The sequence below is a fragment of the Pinus tabuliformis genome, chromosome 1_2 (assembly GCF_031772625.1).
Source record: "Pinus tabuliformis cultivar Carrire ecotype Pingquan chromosome 1_2, CPIR1, whole genome shotgun sequence".
Taxonomy (NCBI): domain Eukaryota; kingdom Viridiplantae; phylum Streptophyta; class Pinopsida; order Pinales; family Pinaceae; genus Pinus; species Pinus tabuliformis.
Window position 1 is genome coordinate 1009844141 of NC_142298.1, and position 6714 is coordinate 1009850854.

The following is a 6714-nucleotide window of genomic DNA, read 5'->3' on the forward strand; positions in this document are numbered from 1 at the left end:
TTAGCAGCTCAACCCAGTAAGTTGCAGAGAGCCCCTGCACTGAAGGAGGTTTTCTTTCCATTCATTTTTTGTTTAGTTTTAATTTCATTATTTTCTTTTAGCAGTATTTCTAACTTAGGTTGATTTATTTTAGTTTTGATCAATAGCATAATGTTAAAACCCAATTGTCAAGTGTTGTTCTTCCAACATATTTCATGAAAGGAAATGATTTTGTTTCTAAACAAAGTAAGGTTGAAGTAATGAGAATGCACTGTTGTCTATCTTACTCACTGTTTTTGTTATTTATTTTCTAGGACATATTTGTCAATCCACTGCGTTAATGAATGTTTTTGATCACCATTTCAAGTTGATACTCATCCTAAACTAAATGGTTAAACATTCACTTCACACAATGGTTGAAATCAATCAGTTACCTTTTGCATGTTTCATTTAGTTCTTTAGATCATAAAGTACAGAAAGTTACTTGTATCCCATCTAAAGAAGGTTATCCTTGAAAATTGAAGGTTAGAGTAACTAGAAGTACTTCAGTTGATTTCATTCTCTGTATTTATTTCAAAATTCATTACAACTTCACCCTTAATTTTAAGAATTAGATTCATGACTTAGGATTAATGGCAAGATATGACAGATGCTCTATTTTTCATTTCTTTAAATTTGATTTTGACTAGTTTCAGCTCTTGCTTCACCTTTAGGAAGTTTAGATTTAGTTTCTCATCATTCAGGTTGTAAGTCATTAGGAATCAAAGAATAAAAACCACAAAAACAATACAAAAATACAAAACAACGAAGTAAGAAGGTTTAACTAAGTACATATAGTGCACTACACTTCATCAGCTTACAAACCCCAGTTGATAATTTATGCAAGCGATTTAGGACAAAATTGACTAAACAACCACCCTGAGTCATGCCTCTACAACATCTTGAGACAACCACTGTTGACACCTAATCCGAAACGGATGAGGTGAAGCTGGACAGTCATCTAGAAGATGAACTGATCCGTTTTGTATATGTATAAATAACAATAGTCTAATGAATAAAATCATTCAGTTGTTTCTTGCGCTCATTAATTTCTGAGCTAACTTGGCCTGACATGGTATCAGAGCACAGGTCCCAGAAATAGCTCCTTCCTCTGCCAGGTTTCTACTGCCTCATGAAACCTACCTCTGTCCTGAGACTGCGTGCTTCTGGCGGTGATCTGAGCGCCCCTGGACTGACATGACTGTCCAGCTCTATGCGTTGATGAGTGGAATGCGCTGTTGAATACTGCGTTTTTTAATGGTAACTACAATGGTGACTGTGGTATCACTCAGTTTTTTTACCTCAGTCTTTATTCGTTCAGTCTTTTATTCGCTGCGTTTTTATTACGTTTTTTACTGCAACAACTCTTCTTCTTTCCATCGTATTTTCGCTGGAAACCCTGCGTTGTTTGTATTGAGGCCTGCGTTTATGTAATAGTGGCTTGAGTTTGTATTGAAGCTGTGTTGTGCTCCGTTACCTATGCGTTGAAAACTGAGGTATCGTTTTTTGTAATACTGACATGGTGCTGTGGACTGCGTTTTCTGGTATGGTTGGTCGAATATTTTCATGAAATATGGTGACTGTCGTGAGCATGGTTTTGGATGGTATTTATATGGTTAATATTCGGGGCTAGCAATGGTTAGAAATTTAATGCAAATCGCTATCAACCGATTCGTCTGCTGTTTCATGCCTCTTCCCTCCTCATTACAGCACGTCAGTCGGCTCGTTTTCCTCTGAGTTTGGGTTTCATTTTTTTGACAAGCAGCTAAATTATCTGAGTATTTCATAACTCCGGTTGTTTAGAGCTCTGACGGTCCGTGCCTTTTTTCAAAGTATTTTCTTGTGACAAGCAACCGGAATCCAGTTCGAATCCCGGCCTTGGCGCCCCTACCGCCCCCGCATACTGTTGTTATTGCTTTAGCAGTTTTTTAATGCCCAGCACCGCGTTTATTGCATTTGCATTGATGTCCTGAGACTGTGTCGTGGGTAATTATTAGTATTATTGGGCACTTGAAACATCCTGGATTTTCTTTTAATGGTGGATTCTAGTGCGGAATTGAGATTTATGCATACTGGTTGGGCTCTGCCTTTTTTCCAATGCAAAGTTCATAAGGAACCAGTTTGAAGATATTATAGTTGGAAGAAATATTCGTGCAAAGTTCATGCGGAACCTGTTTGAAGACTGAAATGGTGACTGCGTTTTTATTGACTGTGTAATGGTGACAGCGTTTTCATGGTTCCGTTGAATGTTTTTTAACGCATATGTAACATCAAAGACTAGGGTTCCGTTGAATGTTTTTTTTTAACGCATATGTAACATCAATGGTTCGACCATGTTAGTTATTGTCAATGCTGGTATGCATTAGTTTCTGCGCTGGCCTGCTACATTATTTTTTTGTAGAGCGAACGGATGTGGATCATATTTCATAGTGACATAGGTACAAGAGAGATTATTTTAATGGCAGTATAATGTGTGCCGTTGCTATGTATTTATGATAGCAGTTTTAGTATTGTAAGCAGTTTTCAAAGGGGTCATATAAGCAGTTTCAAAAGCATTCAAAGTCATATCAGTCAGAACATTTGCACAGTTTTTCTATGCTGTATTGAAGCATAAAATGTTATAATATTTCAATGAAATTCTGATGCCTTCTGTCACATATTAGAGGGATTTAAAAAGGCTGTAAAGTGAGAATTTTTTTGGCAGAAGTAATTTTTATCAGCAAAATTATTTTTCTATCAGCAAAAATAATTTTTGTTGCAGTATGTATTCAAGAGAAAGAGAAAGATATTTCAGAGGCAGGGGGGGCAGACACCCTCAAGAAGAAAAGGCAGACTTACATTGCATTCGCTGCAAACAAAATGGATCTCATGATGCTTCTACATGCAAGCTACCATGGGAAAAGATTGAGCAGAGAAGAAATCAGCAGAATGGTAAAACTGATGACACAGACAAAGGTAAAGCACCTGAATCCGCTCACTATATTGAGGCACAATGTAACATTGGAGTAAATGAAGATTTGTTTAATGCTTCACTTGCTTCTTCGAAAAATGACTGGTTGCTTGATTCAGGAGCAACCTGTCATATGACTTTTAGGAGAGATTTCTTTGAAAATTTCACTGACAATGTTGATGGAGCAGTATACTTTGCAGATCAGTCAAAAATCAAGCCATCAGGGCTTGGCACAATCAGGCTTAAACTGCCTGGTCTTCCAGACTTTCTTCTGGATCATGTTCTATATCTCCCACAGCTGAAGAGAAACTTGCTGTCCCTGGTCCACATCCGTCAGCAAGGTCACTCCATTCACATGTTTGATGGCAAGCTTGAGGTAAGAAAGGCATCTGACCTGTTATCACAAAATCAGTACTAAGGGCTGCTACCTAGCAAGATCTCATGTAACTATTTCAACCAGGCTTTAGACTAAGGCTTAGCCTCCTTAGTCAGAGAGGGCTCTCTCACTGATTTTTGATAGGAAATATTAACAAGAAAAGATGGCTAACTCTTCAAACAGTTTATGAAAACAAGCTGGTTGGAACAACAAAATAACACTTCTTCCATTGGGCTCATGGAGTCAAACACTTCTGCAGTAAACTATTAACTACTCAATCATGGAAGCCAAGACATATTATGTTTAAACACTCAGAACGTTTCTCAAACAGAACCTCAACTCATAAACATACACAGGAAGTCTGAGCACTAGGTGAATTCAGAGTGATTGCATGTCTATGGAGCTGTAAAATGGAAAGGAAAAAGACAAGACCACATATATTCTGAGCCTTTGAACACAAGATGAATCTTGGGAAGAAAAAGTAGTCTTTCTATTACTGTCAAAGTCTTTTACATCAGCCAATATAAAAACTCTGTTTTTTCATAAATCTCCAACCTTGTTTACATCAGAGTTTCTCCTATATATAGGAAAACCAAAACTCAAACTACCTTGAGTCTCCTCAACAAGCATGAGGGGAGAGCTCGATGGCCTATCATTAATTAACCTTATCTACTTTAAAACAGACTTATTAAATGCCTAAGGTATTAAACTGTAATTACATAGAGTTCTAATCACATTGAAACTCTAACTTCATCCCCTCGTATGCATGATTCCCTCCTTGATTATTGACAGTTGTCTTCTTGTTGGTTAGGCTGAGGTGACTGAGCTACAGGTGCAAGGAACGCTGACTTTGGATACCTGAAAGCGCTGATAAATCATTTATCATTAGGATCAAAACCCCTGTTTTTATGGTCTCTGTCTCCTACCATCTCCCGAAAATCAAGCAATATGTCCTAGCTCCTTTAATATCCCCAAAACTTACGAGCCTTACCATACTTCAAATGCGTTGGAAGCTTCAAGGATAGCCAGGTTTCTGATGTGCTGTAGGTGATATTGATAGACAGGTGTCTCTTTTCCACAAATCCCGCTCACAGTATCACAATAGCTGCTCTGCGTTTAAAATCACCACCTACCGCAGTTTCGTAGCGCGCTACGAAACTGCTGTGTGATTTAAAAAAACACAGTCTACCTCTAAACTCTTCACAAAATTGAATAGTTACTGTTTGCTATTCTTCAGTTCCACTTCAAAATCTAAAAGAAGAAATGTATGCCAATCATTGGCCATGAAAACAAAACCCTCCTCGTAAGGTCCACTAAAGTGTTCACTGCTTTGAGAGATTAGTTTCAATAGTTGCCTGACATAAGAGGTTAAAACAAAGTTCATTGCCATCCTTCAATTTCTGCTGTAATAACAAATAGCTCTGCATTCCTTGCTGTAACCTTTGCTTGTGTACTGGTTGGTTTACCATTACCGCAGGTAGTGACAATTTTACCAGAATCTAGTGGACCAACAGGAAGTTCATTAGTAGAAACAGAACCTTCTAACATTGCACCCTGTGTATTTTCCAAGTACTTCTTGCTTTTATCTCTAACAATACCAACATATTAACAAAACTGAGGCAATTACTGTTGCACCTGCAGCAACACCAAAGAGCACTAAACCATGTTGCTTGCTGGAACCATGACCTATTCGAAGATGGCAAAATCTTCCAGCTCAACAGATGATAAGTTCCAAAGGCATCACGAAGATAAATTTGATGTCCATTCAAATGGGAGATGACTGTCTCTGCAGTACTGTTTGTCATATGATTACTAGTGTTAGCTAGCAAAACAGCGCATTCAATCTGTAATGTATCTCCTCTGTTTCTGACATTCAGCATATTAACCAGTGTTTGCTAATCAACAGCAATTCCAGTCTCCGTGCCATATCCTCTTTGAATTCATTCACAAGGGACCCATCCTAGAACGTTAAGACAATGGCTTACTTGTGAACGCTGTGCCAAGGTACATATACCCACTTATTATCTCGCTGAACCTGGGAGCACCCAAATGCAGAAAACCGGGTATGAACAACACCCACATTACCCAAATGAATCTATGGATACCCAAATGCAGTAAACCGGGAATGAGAAACCCCGACATATTCACAACTATCTCTGCTACTCCCGGTGCAAAATCCCTAGATTATTATAAGCTTCTGTATATGCAGGATTTGCCATTATAGCCTTTTCAATCATGCTTGCAACAGCCTCCAACCATAAGATGTAGAGGTTCAATTTCCAGTTCTGTTTTTTCTAAAGTCGGCGTTCAGATGTGAAGTAGAAATATTCCCAATTTCATCTCGGTAATAAACCGAATGTGCTTGAGGTGGCAGTCTTGCCACTAGACTCTTAAAAGATGATGCGCCTCTAGCATTTGGTCTTGATGGCTGTAGTTTGCACTTTAACTAGATAAGGAGAAAGAAAGTAGGCACTGTCACGATAAAGAACAAGCTGAATTTGTGCCTAAGGGATCTTCTTCACTGAATGTGTAAAGACTGAAAGCACTTCTATAGTTACAGTGTCACCCTTTTTAATGCCGTCACCAAAGAGCTTGAAAATAAAACTATACCACCAGGTGCGTCCTCTGATTGAGAAGGGCTCACTATAAGTGAAACAGAAACCTTATTTTTACCCTTTCCTTTACGGGCAGCTGCTTTCAGATATGCCAGATTTTCAACCTGGTCAGGAGGAAAGGCAAGAAAACTTCTGAAGTCGTGCCCAAACCAGTATTTTCAACCTTCAAGAATGTAACAACCCGTATAATGGGTGATGTCAAGTCAATCCGGCGTTCCACCTTTAGGAGCACCAATTCTGATGACGGTGCCGCCAGACATAGATGGCATAATGTCAAGAGCACTACACATGCAAACACTGAATGCTTGAGTTTTGACGGGATCACTCCACGAATCGCCATTACCATTGCTGATATCTGCATTTTCTCGCAATCACTGAAAATGATAACTGCGCCAGGCCACAGATATCAAACCAGAAAACACTAGTACACAGGTTTTGCAATGATAGATCATTACATACCACTCTGACATCTACTCTCTGGTTCCAAAATCCATGTTACTAACTAACACCAATTAAAATTCCCTTCATACTAGCGCAGATATTCCCTTACAATTCACTTTCATGTCTTCAATATGTGCATTAATAATGAACCAACGTGCTTAATAAGATTCACGACATTTTCACCTATATCAGTCATCTGTAAAGCAAATGCAGAGTTAGAGCAGGCTAATATTTTGCTCCCAACGAGCTGCCAACTGAACAACTGTTTGTGATGGACCAAAAAGGCTCTGGTGTGGCTCTAAACACTGCAGTGT